The sequence below is a fragment of the Moschus berezovskii genome, chromosome 4, assembly GCF_049115385.1.
Source record: "Moschus berezovskii isolate FMDL1 chromosome 4, NW_MosBer_1.0, whole genome shotgun sequence".
Classification (NCBI taxonomy): domain Eukaryota; kingdom Metazoa; phylum Chordata; class Mammalia; order Artiodactyla; family Moschidae; genus Moschus; species Moschus berezovskii.
This window is the reverse complement of record NC_142463.1, coordinates 79808781-79819088: the sequence shown is the minus strand read 5'-3', so window position 1 is coordinate 79819088 and position 10308 is coordinate 79808781. Positions and strand designations below refer to the sequence as shown.

Genomic DNA, 10308 nt, shown 5'->3' with positions numbered 1-10308 from the left:
ATAATAAGCAAATAAGTGATTAAACCCTTGAATCAATTTTGCCTTTTCCAAGACAGTGGTTTTTCAATAACCAGGTGAAAAGTTAAAGGACCAGTAGTTAGTTGAATCAATAGAAAAGTACATAGAGGCAAATGGCTATCTTCCCTGGAGGAACATTTAGGACAATTGTAGCTTGCTGAAAAAAGGGCAGCAGCATATAGAATCCAAAAACAGGATAATGGAGTAGCAGATGGCTTCTGTGATGGACTAGCAGGAAGGCTTAACTTTTTTTTTAAAAAATTGAAGATGTTTTTATTGCCTCTTTAAAATACCACAATGGAGTCCATAGAACCATCTGGCATCTTGCTGTTTCTGCCGCCGGACCACTCAGATCTTATCAGTCAGCCTGCTGAATTGTTCCTTTTTAAGAAACATAGATGCTATTCAAAATTTTTCTGAAATCCTTGTTTTTAACTGCGGTGGCTTGCTGAATCAAAGCACCTGAATTTGACACAAGTTCAATGACATTTCCTTCAAGAATCAACTCATCTTCCTGGACTTGAGATACTGAACAAGCAACCCCTGGCCTCATCTGAATCCTGCGGATGTATTTTTCACCCCCCAAATTTAATCTCCACAAGAGAACCATTCTCCTGAATAACAAAGTTGATGGGGAAGTGGGCACACACAGATCTCATCTTGTAATGGAAACCCAGTGTAACACCCTTGATCATGTTCTGTACGTGACTACAGATTGTGTGAACAGTTGCCAGTTCCTTTCTGTTTCCCCACCATTTGTCAACCCAGAGCCTCTTCTTTTTCTTTCCAAAGAGACTCAATTCTACATTGATGTGATTGAAGTCCCTCCACAGGGTGCCTCTGGGGCCCTTCACAATAACTGCCCATCCCTTCAAAGTAGCATTGACATTTTTCTGGAACATCGACAGTCTGATTGCTGAAAAAAGTCTTCATTCTCACAGTAGATGTGGCAAAGAGCAGTCTTAACTTTTTAGTACCAAAAATTCTTTGACACCTGGGGAAGACTACAGATCCCTTCTTGGAAAAATGTTTTTAAAGAACATAAAACAAAACACGTAAGATTACAAAGGAAACTAATTACATATAAATACAATTTTCAAAATAGGCTTAAATAATTTATTAATAAGATTTAGCAGTAGGTTTGATAACTACCATAATTTCTTAACATTAGGAGTGTAAATGATATTTTAAGAAATTTGTGACAACTGTAATATGATATGAAAATATATTTTTGACAGTCACAGGCACTGCTAGTCTTTGTAGTTTTTGCCTACATTGATGAAAATGCTAAATTTTAAACTAGTAAAATTAAAGTCATAATTTTTTTTTTCCTTTTTAAATATATAGGCCCCTTTAATTCTATTCATAAACCACCTGAAGGGGTATATGGACCCAAGGTTAAGAACCTCTGGTTAGGGCTTCCCTGGTGGCTCAGTGGTAAAGAATCCACCACCAATGCAGGAGACATGGGTTCAATCCCTGATCTGCATGCTGCAGATCCCACATGCTGCAGAGAAACTAAGCCTGTGCGCCACAACTATTGAGCCTATGCCCTGCCCAGCATAGACAAAATAAAATAAATAAATAAAATTATAGTAAACAAGAATCTCTGGATGAAAGGGAAGTTAGGGTGATGGAAAATAGAGAATTATGAGGGAAGAGGAAGCTAAAGGAGTTTCCTTCTGCAGGTAGTCTTCTCTCTTTTCCTTCAGAAAGCTCACAGTATTCAGTGAGGTTTGTACCCCTGTCCTTCCATAAAGCCATCCTTTCCCGTCATGTCTGGTGTCCAGGCAGGACGCTGACCAGAGTGTATCTCAGTCCTTACTTCATTTGATTTCTCTTTGGCTTTTGTACTGTTGACTACTCTCTTTTTAAAGCTTCTTTTCTCCTTTGGCCTCTTTCTTTCTCTCATATCTTTCTGGTTCCTTTTCAGCCTCCTATCCTACTTCATCTTATGTCTATGGATGGGTCCCTGGAGTTCTAACGACTCTGTATATCTGCTCTCATTCTGCGTTCTTTCTCTGGATAGTCTTGTCAATATAATCTACATCTTTAGCTGAAGGTTCTTTCCTGATCCTAAGTCCCTATGTTCAACTATCCATAACTCTTCTTAAATATACCAGGGATCCCTCAGACTCAATATACCCCCCAATTAAATTTATTCTCTTCCCCTCTCTGCCTCTTTTATGTTCCCCATTTGGGTGAATGACACTGGATTCCAAATCTCCCCAAATTAAAGCTCTTTTGATTTAATCTTCCTTATCCCAAACATAAAAATAACTGCCAATTTTTCCAGAGTATCTATCTTGAAGACTGCTCAAGTTTGTCCCTTTTTTTTTCCATGTTACTATGATTGCCTTAGACATTTTAATAACCAGTAACAATTCATGTTTACACTTGGTACTCTGCCAAGTGTTTTGTGTAAACTGTTTATTTAATCCTCATATCACCCCACCGGATAAAAATGATTATGCCTAAAATTACACCTGAGGAAATAGAAGAAAAGGGAGAGAAGGAATTTCCCAACTTTACAAGGCTTTTAAATGGCAAAGCCAGGATCAGCACGTTGGTCTGTTGGATTCCAGAGCCATTTGCCCAGCTGTTGCTCTCAGGGTCTCCAGGATTGCTCTGGTCAATTTTATTTATTATGGCACCACCTAAGTTCTCTCTCTTAGAGGCAAATCTTATTTGGCTGCCTAGGCTTTTCAGTGTTCCCAAGACCCTCCCCCATGGAGCTCAAATTCCTCAGCTAGGCTCCAAGAACTCACCCTGCTTATGTCTCTAGCCTCTTCTCTCGCAGCCACCTAGCTTCCATTCCACACCCAGATGCTTTTCTTCCCAGGGGCTTTTCTTCCTGAGCCCCACAGTATCAGTTTGCTAAGGTAGTCATAATAAAGTACCACAGACTGGGTAACTTGAACAACGGGAATACATTTTATCACAGTTTCAGAGGCTGAAAGTCAGAGATCATGGTGTCGGCAGGGCTGTTTCTTTTGAAGTCTCTCTCCTTGACTTGCAGGTGGCCGTCTTCTCATTGTGTTCTCACATAATTTTCCCTCTGTGCTTCTGCATCCCTGGTGTCTTTCTGAGTGTCCGTGTTTTCTCTTCTTTCTTAGGAGGACGTCTAGTAAGACTGGATTACTGGCTCTACCTAATGGCCTCATTTTGACTTAATTACCCCTTTAAAGGCCCTAACTCTAAATACAATCACATGAAGAGCTCCAGGGGGTATGGCATTACCAAATAAAATCCTGGGAGGATACTATTCAGTCCACAACACCTGCTCACATAGCTCATTTTGAGTCATCCTTTTCAATTCCTTCTTTCATGGCACCCTCTCTGGGACGTCTTCTCTGGCTGCCTCAGGTCTGAGTTAAATACTTCTGACATTAATTCTGTTACAATCCTTGAACTTCTTGCTGTTATACTATTCTGTATTGCAATTATTTTATTTCTCTGACACCCCCATTGGACCAAGCTCCTCGAAGGCAGGAATTGTGACTCATTTTTCATTTTTCTAGCCAAAGCCCAAAACACAGTACCTGGATTGTATGTGTATTTAATCAGTCAATTAGTTAACAATTTGATAGTTAATATTTTCCAAAAGCTTATTTCAGTCAGGTACTTTTCAAGAAATTAAGGACACAGTGGTGAGCAAGACCAAAGAAAAGTTCCTCCTTTCATAGAATTGACATTTAGCTAGCAGTCAATAAACTGGTAAAAAATAAATGAACAGTATAATTCTGGTACTGAAAAAGAAAATAAAATGGAGTAATTTGGTGGAGAGCAGCTTTTGTTGTTGTTTAGTTGCTAAGTCATGTCCAACTTTTTACAACTCCCGTGGAATGTAGCCACCTCTGCTGACAAAGGTCTGTATAGTCAAAGCTATGGGTTTTCCAGTAGTCATGTATGGATTGTGAGAGTTGGACCATAAAGAAAGCTGAGCACTGAAGAATTTGTGCTTTTGAACTGTAGTGTTGAAGAAAACTCTTAAGAGTCCTTTGGACTGCAAGGAGATCAAACCAGTCCATCCTAAAGGAAATCAGTCCTGAATGTTCATTAGAAGACTGATGCTGAAGCTGAAACTCCAATACTTTGGCCACCTGACGTGAATAACTGACTCACTGGCAAAGACCCTGATGCTGGGAAAGATTGAAGGCAGGAGGAGAAGGGGAAGACAGAGGATGAGATGGTTGGATGGCATCGCTGACTCGATGGACATGAGTTTGAGCAAGCTCTGGGCGTTGGTGATGGACAGGGAAGCCTGGCATGCTGCAGTCCATGGGGTCGCAAAGAGTTGAAAATGACCGAGCGACTGAACTGACCGATTGACTGGACTGTAACTCACCAGGCTTCTCTGTCCAGGGGATTTCCCTGGCAAGAATACTGGAGTGGGTTGCCATTTCCTTCTCCAGGGGATCTTCCTGACCCAGGAGTCAAACTTGCATGTCCTGCACTGTGGGTAGATTCTTTACCTCTGAGCCACCAGGGAAGCCCTAAAAGGTAGTGTTAGAGGATTTCTTTCATCTGGGGTTCAGGGAAAGCTGGGGACGGCATTTGAGACATGGCTTGAATGATGAGATGTAACCATGTATGATCTATAAGAAGAGAGTTTCAAGCAGGAAAGATCACAGGCAAAGACCCTGAGATGGGAATTAACTTGGCAAATTTGAGGGACAGTAAGAAGTCCAGAGTGACTTTAGATCAGTGACTGATGGTGAGAGCAGAAGAAGATGATGTCAGAACCTCAAGCTGATTTCTAAGTACAGAGGAAGCCACTGAACTGTGTTGAACCAGGGCTGGATATGATATGATTTGTGGCCTTAATAATATTCCTCTGGCTGCTGTGTGTGGTGTAGATTTTAGAAGGACGATGGTGGAGCTGGGAGTCTAGTGAAGAGAGTGCTGTCAATAATAGAACAATGGTCTCAGTTGGGAGTGATCTTGTACCCCCAAGCTTCAAAGGGCATTTGGCAATGCTGGAGAGAGTATTGGTTTTCACAGCTGCGGGGCTGGAGTGCTACCGTAGGGTAGTAGGTAAAGGCCAAGGATGCTGCTAAACAGCCTCCAATGCACAGGAGAGCCCCCAAGACAAAGAATTATTTGGTCAAAATGTCAGTAGTGCTGAGACTGAAAAACTCTGACTTAGAGAGAAATGACAGTGGTTTGACCCCAGTGGTAGCAATGGAGGTTGTAAGAAGTTCTTAGACTTCAGATATATTTGGAGGTAACTGGTAAACTATACAGGACTTGTAGACATATCAGATGTGGGCTCTTAGGTTTGGGGCCTGAGAAACGAGGTGAATGTTGTTAATGAGGTGGATGAGGAACACTGGGGGTTAGTCATAAGAGCATAAATGATATATAAAGCCATGAGACTGGGTGAACTCATTCAGGTAGATAATGTAGAGAACCAAAGAGGCCTCGGACAGTCCAGCACTGGAAATCCTCTTAGAGGAAGTGTAGCCAAGGCTGGAGACAAGAATGAGGTCCTCAGAAGGCCAGAAAGGATGGGCTCCAAACTCAGAGAGGGTCACCCAAGGAGCAAGACACTTCTTCCACTAAAAATGGGAGGAAGGTAAAGTTCATGAATGGCTTCTCAGATGTCTCAGTGGTAAAGAATTGCCTGCCAACGCAGGAGGCACAGGAGATGTGAGTTTAATCCTTGGGTCAGGAAGATCCCTTGGAAGAGGAAATGGCAACCCCCTCCAGTATTCTTGCCTGGGAAATCCCATGGACAGTGGAGCCTGGCTGGCTACAGTCCATCGGGTCACAAAGAGTCAGACATGACCTAATGACTAAGCATGCACAAAGTTCATGAATAGGTGTATAGGCAGGTGAGTGGACTTGGTAACAATAAGAAGGGTAGCTTTAATTGCATTTATTGTTTTTATTAGACTGAGCGACTAAGCACGTACATATTGTCTTATATACTAAGGTCTGAGTGTGAGTATCAGTTGACTATGAGTGTCAATGTGTGTATAGCAGGGGGAGATATTTGAGATTTGAGAAGGGAGAATGTTATTTGATAGCAAAATTGGAGAGAGGGAGAATGAAATAACCATGGAAATTAGATAGAATTTTCAGAGTTTTGAGCCATTTGAGCTTTGTAGTCAAAATTTAAAATGAGTCCAGTCAGTATAATTTCTTTTTTTTTATAATTTCTGAATTAATAATTAATTAATAACTTATATTGAATAAATAAAATATCAAAGTAACAATAATATCAACATCTACCATTTCTTGACCATTTGTAATGTAGCATGCTTCAATCTTTACAGAATACCCTTATTTAATACTCTCAAATAACCCCCATGAGATAGGCAACATTATACTGAACTAACTTCTAAGGAAACTAGAGCTCAGAGATATTAAGTGATTTGTTCAAGCCTACAGAGTAAAGAAGAGAATCCAAAACTGGTTCCATCAAACCAGAGCTCATATTCTTCACTAGCATTTTGTATCCTCCTCAGGCTGTTGTTATTGCTGTTGTTAAGTTGTGTGCAACTCTTTGTGACCCCATAGACTGCAGCCCACCAGGCTCCTCTGTTCATGGAATTCTCCAGGTAGGAATACTGGAGTGGGTAGCCATACCCTTCTCCAGGGGATCTTCCCAACCCAGGGATCAAACCCATGTCTCCTGCATTGCAGGCAGATTCTTTATCATCTGAACCACCAGAGAAGCCCTCCTCAGGCTATGCTTAATGACAATCACTGCCCTGAGCAGGACTTTGTCATTTCCCTACCTTTCTAAAGGCCAAAAATGTTAATAACTCCAAGAGAAGGGGCGGGAGTAAAGGGAGGCAGTGCTGAAAAAAGTCACCAGTTTTCTTAAAAATGCATATAATTGATGCTATGATTTACTTTGTTGTGATGTGTCTCTTCTTATTTATCCACATGGGTTCAGGAAGGCCTGTGGAGAGGGAATAAGACACCAGAGAGGCAACAAGCACAGGGTGTGATTTGCCCTCAGTCTCCAACCTCCCATGGGACAGTCTTGAATACAGAAGAGCAACTAAGATGACTTCTACCAAGGAAACATTCCACTTTCCCCTATGCCTCCACCTTTGGTTGGAAGAAGATGTGAGGGTTGAGAAAGAGGTTATCTAAAACCTCCAGAGATTCTCTGATGAGAATGGAGATTTTCCTTTGTAATTTGACTTCTAATGCACACCCAGCTCACCCCACATTCTTGACAGCGATGTAGTTACCTTAGAGATTTAATGCAAAATATGACAGGTCCTTTCATTCAAAACCACAAAAACAAAATGATGCACTGAGTTTCCCTCATTTTAAATTGTTGTCAGCCATACTCTTTACTTCTCTCCCTTCAACAATTAAAACGTTTTCAGTTCAGTTCAGTTCAGTTCAGTCGCTCAGTCGTGTCTGACTCTTTGCGACCTTATGAATCGCAGCACGCCAGGCCTCCCTGTCCATCACCAACTCTTGGAGTTTACCCAAACTCATGGCATCAAGTCAGTGATGCCATTCAGCCATCTCATTCTCTGTCATCCCCGTCTCCTCCCGCCCCCAATCCCTCCCAGCATCAGAGTCTTTTCCAGTGAGTCAACTCGTCGCATGAGGTGGCCAAAGTATTGCAGTTTCAGCTTTAGCATCAGTCCTTCCAATGAACACCCAGGAATGGTCTCCTTTAGGATGACTGGTTGGATCTCTTTGCAGTCCAAGGGACTCTCAAGAGTCTTCTCCAACACCACAGTTCAAAAGCATCCATTCTTCGTGATCAGCTTTTCTCACAGTCCAACTCTCACATCCACACATGACCACTGGAAAAACCATAGCCTTGACTAGACGGACTTTTGTTGGCAAAGTAATGTCTCTGCTTTTTAATATGCTATCTAGGTTGGTCATAAGTTTCCTTCCAAGGGGTAAGTGTCTTTTAATTTCCTGGCTGCAGTCAGCATCCACAGTGATTTTGGAGCCCAAAAAAATAAAGTCTGACACTATTTCCACTGTTTCCCCATCTATTTCCCATGAAGTGATGGGACCAGATGCCATGATCTTTGTTTTCTGAATGTTGAGCTTCAAGCCAACCTTTTCACTCTCCTCTTTCACTTTCCTCAAGAGGCTTTTGAGTTCCTCTTCACTTTCTGCCATAAGGGTGGTGTCATCTGCATATCTGAGGTTATTGACATTTCTCCTGGCAATCTTGATTCCAGCTTGTGTTTCTTCCAGCCCAGCATTCCTCATGATGTACTCTGCATATAAGTTAAATAAGCAAGGTGACAATATACAACCTTGACGTACTCCTTTTCCTATTTGGAACCAGTCTGTTGTTCCATGTCCAGTTCTGACTGTTGCTTCCTGACCTGCATACAGGTTTCTCAAGAGGCAGGTCAGGTGGTCTGGTATTCCCATCTCTTTCAGAATGTTCCACAGTTTATTGTGATCCACACAGTCAAAGGCTTTGGCATAGTCAATGAAGCAGAAATAGATGTTTTTCTGGAACTCTCTTGCTTTCTCCATGATCCAGTGGATGTTGGCAATTTGATCTCTGGTGCCTCTGCCTTTTCTAAAACCTGCTTGAACATCTGGAAGTCCACGGTTCACATATTGCTGAAGCCTGGCTTGGAGAATTTTGAGCGTGACTTTACTAGCGTGTGCGATGAGTGCAATTGTGCGGTAGTTCGAGCATTCTTTGGCATTGCCTTTCTTTGGGATTTCCAGTCCTGTGGCCACTGCTGAGTTTTCCAAATTTGCTAGCATATTGTGTGCAGCACTTTCACAGCATCATCTTTCAGGATTTGAAATAGCTCAACTGGAATTCCATCACCTCCACTAGCTTTGTTCGTAGTGATGCTTTGTAAGGCCCACTTTACTTCACATTCCAAGATGTCTGGCTCTAGGTCAGTGATCACACCATCGTGATTATCTTGGTCGTGAAGATCTTTTTTGTGCAGTCCCTCTGTGTATTCTTGCCACCTCTTCTTAATATCTTCTGCTTCTGTTAGGTCCATCCCATTTCTGTCCTTTATCAAGCCCATCTTTGCATGAAATGTTCCCTTGGTATCTCTAATTTTCTTGAAGAGATCTCTTGTTATTCCTTTACTGTTGTTTTCCTCTATTTCTTTGCATTGATCACTGAGGAAGGCTTTCTTATCTCTCCTTGCCATTCTTTGGAACTCTGCATTCAGATGCTTATATCTTTCCTTTTCTCCTTTGCTTTTCGCTTCTCTTCTATTGTAAGGCTATTTGTAAGGCCTCCTCAGACAGCCATCTTGCTTTTTTGCATTTCTTTTCCACGGGGATGGTCTTGATGCCTGTCTCCTGTACAATGTCACAAACCTCCATCCATAGTTCATCAGGCACTCTATCTATCAGATCTAGTCCCTTAAATCTATTTCTCACTTCCACTGTATAATCATAAGGGATTTGATTTAGGTCATATCTGAATGGTCTAGTAGTTTTCCCTACTTTCTTCAATTTAAGTCTGAATTTGGCAATAAGGAGTTCATGACCAGCTATGAAGAGATATCCCAGGACCAAGGTAAGAGAAACCCAAATAAGACGGTAGGTATTGCGAGGGGGCATCAGAGGGCAGACACACTGCAATCATAATCACAGAAAACTAGTCGATCTGATCACATGGACCACAGCTCTAACTCAATGAAACTAAGCCATGCCGTGTGGGGCCACCTAAGACGGGTGGGGCATGGTGGAGAGGTCTGACAGAATGTGGTCCACTGGAGAAGGGAATGGCAAACCACTTCAGTATACTTGCCTTGAGAACCCCGTGAACAGTATCAAAAGGCAAAATGATTGGATACTGAATGAGGAATTCCCCAGGTCGGTAGGTCCCCAGTATTCTACTGGAGATCAGTGGAGAAATAACTCCAGAAGGAATGAAGGGATGGAGCCAAAGCAAAACAAATAGCCAGTTGTGGATGTGACTGGTGATAGAAGCAAGGTCCGATGCTATAAAGAGCAATATTGCATAGGAACCTGGAATGTTAGGTCCATGAATCAAGGCAAATTGAAAGTGGTCAAACAGGAGATGGCAAGAGTGAATGTAGACATTCTAGGAATCAGTGAACTAAAATGGACTGGAATGGGTGAACTTAACTCAGATGACCATTATATCTACTACTGTGGGCAGGAATCCCTTAGAAGAAAAGGAGTAGTCATCATGGTCAACAAAAGAGTCTGAAATGCAGTACTTGGATGCAATCTTAAAAATGACAGAATGATTTCTGTTCGTTCCCAAGGCAAACCATTCAATATTACAGTAATCCAAGCCTATGCCCCAACCAGAAACACTGAAGGAGTTGAAGT

General features: G+C 41.9%; 1 pseudogene; it reads right to left on the bottom strand.

Annotated features, from left to right (window-relative positions):
* Nucleotides 1-376: 376 nt before the first annotated feature.
* On the bottom strand, nt 377-951 carry LOC129541357 (large ribosomal subunit protein uL6 pseudogene; annotated as a pseudogene).
* Between the last annotated feature and the right edge of the window lie 9357 nt (nt 952-10308).